General features: G+C 42.4%; 1 long non-coding RNA gene across 1 annotated transcript; it reads right to left on the bottom strand.

The window, feature by feature from the left end:
- Positions 1–8,097: 8,097 nt before the first annotated feature.
- LOC149753168 (uncharacterized) lies at positions 8,098–10,379 on the bottom strand. Its single transcript, XR_016395942.1, has 2 exons — positions 8,503–10,379; positions 8,098–8,463 (listed from the first exon to the last, which is right to left on the bottom strand). It is a non-coding gene; the product is annotated as an uncharacterized LOC149753168 (long non-coding RNA).
- Between the last annotated feature and the right edge of the window lie 315 nt (positions 10,380–10,694).

Raw genomic sequence — 10,694 nt, 5'->3', positions numbered from 1 at the left:
TTTCAAAAAGTTAGTCCTTTGTGCAGGAAAGAATTTTTTCAGGAATTCTCTTTGCATATCATGCCATGTTCCCAGCGATCTAGGTCTCAAGGAGTTCAGCCATGTTTTGGCTTTATCCTTTAAGGAAAAAGGAAACAAGGTCAATTTAAGGACGTCTTCCGATACATTTGGCACTCTAAATGTGATGCTAATTTCCTCAAAATCCTTAAGGTGAAGATAAGGATTCTCGGATTCCATTCCATGATACTTAGGCAGCAATTGAATTACTCTTGGTTTGATTTCAAAGTGTCCTACATTTTCAGGAATAATCATGCATGAAGGTTGACTAGTCCTAGTGGGATGTAAGTATTGTCGAAGTGTCATAACTGGGGGTCTACTTTCATCACCATGGTGACTTCCTACATCATCAGAAAAATTTGCCATCTCACAAGGTGTGAGATACTGCGAAGGAATTTCAAGGATGTGTCCTAAGGGATGATCTAAAGTTGTACGACTTAATCGACCGGTGTCGTCCCTATTCCACTTTAGCATGCAAAATATTTTCCTTTCTTTTTTTTAATAAATAAATATAAGTACCAACTAAAGATACCCTAAAACGACACCCAAAAACAAAAATCTATTCACAATAAAACATGCAACAAAACATTACACCTCAATTTCTAATGTTTTTCTTAAATTTCTAGACAGCTCCTAACTGGTTTGAAGAGGGCACCTAAGCCTCCAATCCGGTCTAATGAACCGAGTTGACCAGGTAAGCTTCCAGATAAGTGGAGGGGTCACGATGCGTTCGCAAAGGTCCCACTTAAAACCCACTTGCCTCGAACAGATGGACTGTCTCCCTTATAGGAACAAAGCTTGCCTAGACATCAACTAAGCCACAGAGCAAAATTAGTGCAACTTTCGGTGGTCTTCATCCTATTGAGCTCGAATGTCCTTAGGGGCCAACGTCTAGTTGATTTTAGTTAAGCTTAGGATATTTATGCAATGGGGTAATTTTTGGGCTAAGGACGAGTTATTGAATCCCAACCTTTGTTGGGAACCCGCCCATGCCGCTGATATTTCAAAAATTTTTCAGATGGCAGCGGAATCGGCATGCACGGGTTCGACGTTCATCGCATGAACGTTGTTTCGAGACCTTTCGTAATTAGGTAAGAATTAAAACTTTTAAAACTATTAGGAAGATCAAATCTTCACCTTGTGCGGGTAGATGATCACCGCAAACTGAAGTTCGTGGTTTTAGGATGAAGGTTCGTTTGAAGCCGTTCAAACGTCCGGCCTCTACGGGTATCCACACAAAGCAGAGGACCGATCAAAGCTTTCTTATCTTCCCGGGGTGCTAGCTCCCTTGCAAAGACTTCTTTTGATGGCTGATCTCCTCTCTTTCAATCAACCCTTGATTGTGCTTGAAAGGAGGAAGAAGAAGGATGAAGAAGAGGAAGAAGAAGAATCCCCACGAAGCCCTCTTTTCTTCCTTGCGTTGGATGAAGGAAGGGAAGGGGAGGAGGACGCCAACTCTTGGATTTTTCTTCTCCCTTTGCTTGCGGCTGAACCAAGAGGAGATAGAGAGGAGGTGGCCACGACTTGAAGAGGAGAAAAGCTTCTGCAGCCTTCTTCTTTTTCCATGCGTTGGAGCCAAGGAAGAAGACCAAGAGGAGGGAGACGCCTCCTCTTCTTTTCCCTTTGCTGATGGCGGCTGAACCAAGGAGAGATGGAGAGGGGGTGGCCACGTGATGAAGAGGAGAAAGGTCCATCTAGGGCGCCGGCCCTAGTCCTCCTTTAATAAGGATGAAGGGCTCCTACAAGTTAGGAGCCCTTGACTACTTTCCAAGAGGGGGCGCCGGCCCCCTTTCTCTCTTCATGTCGCACCAACTAAGTGAAGAGGGGCTGATGCCCCTCTTACTTGGTTAACCCAATCCTCTTCCAAAAAGGATTAGGTGCCTCTCTCATGGTTTAATCCTAATCTAATTAGGATTAGCCAAATTAATAAGATAAGATGATGATACATATTTTCAAGAGTTGAGAATTTGAAATATCAGCGGCACAGCCATCAAAAGAAGTCTTTGCAAGGGAGCTAGCACCCCGGGAAGACAAGAAAGCTTTGATCGGTCCTCTGCTTCGTGTGGATACCCGTAGAGGCCGGACGTTTGAACGGCTTCAAACGAATCTTCATCCTAAAACCACGAACTTCAGTTTGCGGTGATCATCTACCCGCACAAGGTGAAGATTTGATCTTCCTAATAGTTTTAAAAGTTTTAATTCTTACCTAATTACGAAAGGTCTAGAAACAACGTTCATGCGATGAACGTCGAACCCGTGCATGCCGATTCCGCTGCCATCTGATTTTTGTTTTGAAATATCAGCGGCATGGGCGGGTTCCCAACAGTGGTATCAGAGCCTAGGCTTCGTAGATTAAGGTAGGAATTAAATATCTAAAGGCTTATTAGATCTGAAAATTAAATGATCATGCATGCTGAAAAATTCTGCATGCAGATTTTTCAGGGGTGCTGATTTTTTGCATGCTGATTTTTATGTGATAAAAAGATGATTCTAATTGCATTGTTAATGGGATTACAAAGTTTAGAATCATGATGAGCATGATCAGCGACCTATGTCATGATATAATCAGTTAGTTTTCAGATCTGAAAATTATAATTGTTGCATACGGTGATGATCATAGGATTCAAACCCTTTTGGTATCAAATGTAATGACCTGCGATATGATCTGCGATGTCATGTAATTTTTCAGATGCTTGCATGCATCTTATTTGATGTTTTGAGAGGCCTGCGTGCCTCCTAAAAGGAGATGTAATTTATTTTTATTTTTATTTTACATCTGGTTGTATTTCTGTGATGTGATGTACATCAACGATCAAGTTGAAGCAAAGGCATGAGATGAAAGGTGATCTAAGCGGTTGATGGCGATGGGATCAAGAGTTGATCAAGGATCGAATCAAGGAGGCTTAGAACCAATTCAAGAGTTGAAAACCACTTGATCGATTGATGTGCATGTGCTTGTAATACGACCTAATTAGAATCCATGATCATCACCTATTTAAAGTTTAGCTTTAATTTGATGCTGCGATTATAACTGCCTGTGATGAGCCGTTTGCATGTGATGTGAATGCGAGTCGGGTAGATAGGTTTACATGTGATGTAGCAAACCCAATTGAGACCTAAATCAAAACCTCCTCAATCAAGTCGAGAGTGAACCGACATGAGCAAGTCATATTAGATTAATTGATCTAATTGGTGTCTAGGAAAGCATGAAAGGTGGTTACTTAATTAGGACCTTACTCTCTGAGTAAGGGGAGCCTCCCACCTGCTTACCTGGCCAATTGTTCGATTACCTCTTATGAAGGGCTCAAGTTGCAAACACTAAGACCTGATTAACCATATTAAGTCAATAGGTCTTCCACTGTAGTAGAGCTGCTAAGGCCTTTCTGATGTTGATTTGTCTCGGCTGGACACAGTGGTCAAGTTGCATCGGGGGGCTGGACCTCTCTATAGATATGAGATGTTGTAGGGTAAAGGTGGGGTTGGGCACCAATAACTGTTAGGTGAGGACCCAATGACGACTTTATTCCTACGGTTATACGGTGGGTCTGACTTAACTAAGAAATGGGACCAATAACTGTTAGGTGAGGTCTTCATGGCTTAGAGACCAAGTAACACTGCAACATGCTTGAGAAGCATTGTACAAGAGTTGTACACTCATCCATCTATGTGTCACCAATAACTGTTAGGTGAGGTGGCATGTAAATTGGTGGGACCGCAGTACCCACTAGAAACCCTAGTCATGTGGGATTTTCGTTTTCCTACCAGGGGAGTGTGAGGGATTCGAGAAAATAGTGGGAGTTACATTTGTTCTAAAAGACCTTAGAACAAATTAGGATCAAGTACAAAAGTCTAACTAGAATCTTTACTCTCTGCAGATACAATGTCGGCTTCAAACCCTTTGACCCGTATTCTTGAGACCAACCGACTGACCGGAACCAATTACAAAGACTGGCTTAGAAATCTCAAAATTGTTTTGGACTGTGAGAAAATAGGCTACATACTCGATTCAGACATCCCCACACTACCAACACGTCCTACTGATGTTCAGCGTGAGATGCATAAAAAGTGGTTGGATGATGACATTAGAGTAAAATGCTATATGATGGCATCCATGTCTAATGAACTCCAATGCCAGCATGAAAATATAAAGACTGCTAGGGACATACTGGCACACCTGCAAGAGTTGTATGGTGAGCAGAGTCGCACAGCTCGTTTTGAAGTGTCCAAGAGGCTTTTCAAAGCGAAGATGCGCGAGGGGCAGTCTGTCCATGATCACGGTCTGACCATGATCAAGGACCTAGAGGAGCTTCAGAAGCTCGGTATGGACATGCACAAGGAATTACAAGTGGATTTGATCCTACAGTCACTTCCTGATTCATTTGGCCAGTTTATAGTAAACTACCACATGAATAAGATTGAATGCACTAAGACTGAACTAATCAACATGTTGGTAATTGCTGAGGGAGCCTTGAAAGGTTCAAAGGGGCAATGTCCTTGCTGCTGAGTTGACTTCTGGTTCCAAGAGAAAGTCTACTTGGAAGAAAAAGAAGCCTGCAAAGAAGCAGAAGAAAGACAAGAAGCCAAAGAAGGAAGTTCAAAAGAAAAAGACTAACGACAAGGGAAAATGTTTCCACTGCAATGTCGAAGGCTACTGGAAGAGAAACTGTCCTTCATACCTCGAGAGCCTGAAGAACAAGAAAGGTCACACACCTTCGGAAGGTATAGACTTGCTCATAATTGAAACTAATCTAACGGTTTCTTCTACTTCTAGTTGGGTTATAGATTCTGGTTCTAGTGCTCATTTGTGCACTACCATGCAGGGTCTAAAGGAAAGTAGAAGGCTGGCGGAAGGTGCGGTAACCCTTCGGATTGGCAACGGGGCAAAAGTTGCTACTGTGGCTGTGGGCACCTACCATCTGCGACTACCGTCTGGATTTAGTTTAATACTTAGAGACTGCTATTATGTACCTGTTGCTAGCAGAAATTTGATTTCTGTTTCATGTCTAGCACAGGAAGGTCATGTTTTTACATTTGACAAAAACTGCTGTTCTATTTATTTAAGAAATAAAATAGTCGCACGTGGTTTCATGATTGACAGTCTCTATCATTTACATATGGATGTATCTGTGAATGTTACCGAGCAAGAAGTGAGTGCCAAAGGATCCAAAAGATCCAGAGATGAGATAAACCAAAGATATTTGTGGCACCTCAGACTTGGCCATATTGGAGAGGATAGGATGAACAAAATGGATAAAGATGGGCTTCTCGGCTCATTGACTTCCGAGTCATATCCAGTTTGCGAGTCCTGTCTTCAAGGAAAAATGGCTAGACTGCCCTTTGTAGGACATGGGGAGAGGACCACTGAAATACTTACCCTAGTACATACAGATGTATGTGGCCCATTCGATGTGCTTGCCAGGGGACGTTATTCTTACTTCATTACCTTTACCGATGATTACTCACGGTATGGGTATGTGTATCTTATGAGACACAAGTCTGAGTCTTTTGAAAAGTTCAAAGAGTTCAAGAATGAAGTAGAAAAACAAACTGGAAAACCTCTTAAGGCTCTTCGATCAGATCGAGGAGGAGAATACCTTAGTGGGGAATTCCGGGACTATCTCAAAGAAAACGGCATAGTCTCACAATGGACACCTCCGGGTACACCTCAACTCAACGGGGTGTCAGAAAGGAGGAATCGGACCCTATTGGATATGGTCAGGTCCATGATGAGCTTCACTGATTTACCTATGTTCCTTTGGGGAGATGCCTTACTCACAGCGATTTATTTGTTGAATAGAGTTCCCTCTAAATCCGTTCCTACCACACCGTATGAGATATGGCATGGTAAGAAACCAAGTTTTGGTCATCTCAAGATTTGGGGATGTCCGGCCCACGTCAAGCGACTACAGGCGGACAAACTAGAGGCTAGGACCATAAGTGCTCGTTTTATAGGATATCCTAAAGAGTCATTAGGATACAATTTTTACGTCTCAGAGGATCACAATGTGTTTGTGAGCCGTCATGCCATCTTCTTGGAAAATCAGTTTATCCTTGATAGAGGCAGTGGGAGGAAAATTGAGCTTGAAGAGAAAGTCTCTGAAAAGCAACGAGTCATGGATCCTATTGAACCCATTCATACAGAGCCAGTACACGATGTCCCTCGACCACCTCGTAGATCTAGTAGGGTCTCCCATCCTCCCGATAGATACTTAGGTATACTAGAAGAGGATACCGAGGAAATGTTCCTAGTGGGAGATAGGGATCACATACAGGATCCCAAAATCTACAACGAGGCGATATCTGATATCGATTCCGAGAAATGGCTGGAAGCTATGAAGTCAGAGTTAGACTCCATGCATTCCAACCAAGTCTGGACCTTAGTAGACCCACCAGAAGGTATTGTACCTATTGGATGCAAATGGATCTACAAAAGGAAGATAGGTTCGGATGGAGAGGTAGAGACCTATAAGGCAAGGCTTGTGGCGAAAGGGTATAGTCAGCGCGAAGGCATTAACTATCAGGAGACCTTTTCACCTGTAGCCATGCTAAAATCCATCCGAACATTGCTTGCCATTGCAGCATTTCATGATTATGAAATCTGGCAGATGGATGTGAAAACTGCTTTCCTGAATGGATATCTTGATGAAGATATCTATATGGAACAGCCTTTGGGTTTCACTTCCAGTGATGGAGATCACAAGGTCTGCAAGCTGCAAAGGTCCATCTATGGACTAAAGCAAGCATCTCGGAGTTGGAACACTCGTTTTGATGAGGCAATCAAAACGTTTGATTTCATCAAAAACGAAGAGGAACCGTGTGTTTACAAAAAGGTTAGTGGGAGTGCTGTCGTTTTTCTCGTACTGTACGTAGATGACATTCTCCTGATTGGGAATGATATTCCCATGCTAACCTCGGTCAAGGTCTGGTTGTCAAAAGAATTCTCCATGAAAGACCTTGGGGAAGCATCCTATATTTTGGGAATAAAGGTCTATAGAGATAGATCTAAAAGGATGCTTGGCCTTTCACAGAAAATGTACATAGAGGAGGTGCTGAAGAGGTTCAGCATGGAAAACTCCAAGAGGGGTCTCTTACCCCTAAGACATGGAATTCATCTCTCCAAGAAGATGTGCCCCAACACATCTGAAGAGATTCAACACATGAGCAAGATTCCCTATGCATCGGCAATAGGAAGCCTCATGTATGCCATGCTGTGTGCACAACCTGATATAGCTCTTGCTGTGAGTGTCACAAGCAGATATCAGTCGGATCCAGGCAAGAAGCACTGGATAGCTGTGAAGAACAGTCTTAAGTACTTGAGAAGAACTAAGGACATGTTCTTGGTCTTTGGGAGAAGATCAGAGTTGAAGGTAGAAAGATGCACACATATTGATGATAGAAAGTCTACATCAGAATATGTGCAATTGTGGTTCAGTAAATTGGAAGAGTTCCAAACAACCGATCATTATAGATTCTACCTTAGAAGCTGAATGTTAAGCCGTATCTAAGGGTGCAGTGGAAACCTTCTGATTAAAAGTTAATTGCAGAATTAGGTGTAATGTCATTAGATGCCATAACACTTTACTGCGATAACATTGGCACCATAGCACTAGCTATGGAGCCATGGTCTCATCAGAAGTCCAAGCACATAGAGCGGCGCTTCCATTTCATACGCGACTATGATGTAGAGGTGCAGAGAGTAGACTCCGCGGATAACGTGGCAGACCCGTTCACTAAGCAGCTGAGTCAGCAAAAGACTGAAGCCCACCTTGAGAAGATGGGCCTAAGATATATGACCAATTGGCTTTAGTGCAAGTGGGAGATTGTTAGATGTATGCCCTAGAAGCCAATCTGGCTGACACATTATTAATTCTAGGGACATAATTTTGTACTTGTTGCCCAGTAGATACAACCCAAGAGGGGGGGGTGAATTGGGTCTTTTAAAACTTTTAAACTACTTCTAAGACTTTTTGATTAACTATGCTAAGTTATATAGATGCACAGTGGAATTTAAACTTAGCAACAGTATGATTTATTAAATGGGACTTGATTAAGTAAATTGAGTATGCTTGCAACTAAGGGATGCGTAGATACGAGTTAAGCAAGCAATATATCTAAGTAAGCAAGTTAGACAATGACAAAAAGCATCACAAACACAATAAACATATAGTGGTTCGGTGCACCCCAGCACCTACATCCACTCCCCAAGACCTCTTGGGAATTCCACTATAATCCTACAGATTACAGCCGGTTGTTTTACAAGCTCACAACCCAACTTGTTGTTTTGCGAGATAACAACGAACTCGGTCGGTTTTCCCAGGCTCACCGACTAGAACCAACCCCGATTGTTTTCCCGGGCTCACAATCAAACCCTTACACGTTGGTTTTACCCTCGGCTCACCAACAAACCTATCTCCGTTGGTTTTCCCCTTTGGCTCACCAACAAACCTATCTCCGTTGGTTTTCCCTTTGGCTCACCAACAAACCTTACACCGTTGGTTTTCCCTTTGGCTCACCAACAAACCTTAACCCCTTGATTCAATCCCTTGATTGAATCAAGTTACAAGATATTAAAACAAAGAATAAAGACAAATCAAAGCTTCTTAAGCAAGCAAATATAACAATATAAACAAATAGAGTAAAGAGAAGCCCTCAAACGAGTTTTGAAGATGGAGGAGCTCGGCTTCTTCTTTACTTGACCCTCTTCTGATTTGGCACGAGGTAGAGGATCACTGAGGCAGCACACGGATGGAGAGGAAGCTTTGGGATTCTCTTGGATGCTCTTCTTCTCTCTATTTCGCTTTGGATGGCCCTTTTGTGCTTATGGGAGATTTCCTTTGTAATCTCTTTGAGATCTCTTTCCTAGATGATCTCTCCCACTTCCATGAGTTCTCCCCTAGCTCTCTTCTTGTTTTTATAGCTTTAGATGGCGTGGAAACAAGAATATAGCCGTTAGAGACAAGAAAAAGAGCCGTTGGACACAGTCTGCATTTCCTGACAATGTTACCGTTGGGATCGGAGTCGACTCGCGCGATCAGGAGTCGGCTCGCCTGTTGCAGGAGTCGGCTCGTGTTTTACCGGAGACGACTCGGCCACTGTTCCAAATTTGAATTAATGTGCTTGCCTCGACTGGGAGTCGACTCGTCTTAACCTGGAGTCGACTCGCCAACTTCTGGAGCTGACTTGGCAATTTCGGAGTCGGCTCATCCACTGAAGTCCGTGGATCCAATTTTGAATTTTGTCCTCTCGAGTCGACTCGACTGTCCTGGGAGTCGACTCGAATCTCAGAGCCCGAACTCCCGATCCTCTGTCTTTTGGCTCGTCCAGTCTTGGAGTCGACTCGAACTTCCTTGGAGTCGACTCGGCTCTCAGTTTGTGAAACACAACCTTCTGCCATCTTGGTGTAGCGCTGCCTTGGAGTCGACTCGAGCTGTCTGGGAGTCGACTCGAATCTCAGAGGCAGTAACTTGGTTTTCTGTCTGTTGATGGTCGCGGAGTCTCGGAGTCGACTCGTGCAATGCGGGAGTCGACTCGAATCTCAGAGTCCCAAAAATGCTCTCTGACTTTTTCCTTGTGTTCCGCTGAGAGTCGACTCTTGCTTTCTTCGGAGTCGACCTACCAACCATCGGAGTCGACTCGCGTTCCACTGGAGTCGACTCGAATCTCAGACCCGAAAACTGCTCTCTGACTTTTCTGCCTGTGACTCCTAGGAGTCGACTCATACTTCTCCGGAGTCGACTCATACTTCTCTGGAGTCGACTCGAATTCCACTGGAGTCGACTCGAAGACTGTTCTTTTGAATTTTTCTTTTGATTTTACTCCTCCAATTTGAATCCTTTGAACTTTAAGCTTGGGCCAATGAATTGTAGCTTTCTTCCAACTTTTCTTGAGAACTTTGGAGGCCTTCTTGTATTCTTCCAACTTGCTATGTTCCTTGCAAAATAAATATCTTTCTCCTTGCAACACAAACATTAGTATTTATACTTCAAGGTTTTGTGATCATCAAAATCAATCTTTGAATCAATCTTTGGGTCATCAGTCTCCCCCTTTTTGATGATGACAAAACTTGGAGTATATGCAATATAAAAGATATTGTTTTCTAGAAGTAATACATAGCAAAGTTGCATGAAGTAGAAAACATATATATTTGAAACATACTTCATGATACTGCTTTAGATTCAATCAGCTTAACACAATCAATTTAAAAAGCATTATAAGCAAAAAGCATATACTTAAATATTTCTCCCCCTTAATATTTAAGCTGATTTGTACTCAATACAAAAAGCATTATAAGCATATACTTAAATATTTCTCCCCCTTTTTGACAACATCAAAAAAAAAAGGGAAACATTAAGCACAAATATTTCTTTTCCTTATTGTACTCTGATTTGAATGTTGAATTATTGCAAGAATATGAATCATATAACTCAAGGCAATAATATTGGAATCAGATTAGTGAGCACAGATCAGAGCCAATTAAGATAATTTCAGAGCAGAACACATTGAATGTGATTTCAAGAAGTTTTCTAATTTGATACCACAGATAGTTTTCTAATCAAGTGTGGGTGGAATCTCTCTTAGGTTAATTCAAGAAGTACCACAAATGATATTCAATGAAAAGCACGAATGGAAGTCTAACA

Source organism: Phoenix dactylifera, chromosome 7, assembly GCF_051530095.1.
Source record: "Phoenix dactylifera cultivar Ajwa chromosome 7, Ajwa_hap1_PhDact_Kaust_v1.1, whole genome shotgun sequence".
Lineage (NCBI taxonomy): Eukaryota > Viridiplantae > Streptophyta > Magnoliopsida > Arecales > Arecaceae > Phoenix > Phoenix dactylifera.
The sequence above is the reverse complement of the archived record's forward strand: the minus strand, read 5'-3'. Positions and strand labels throughout refer to the sequence as shown.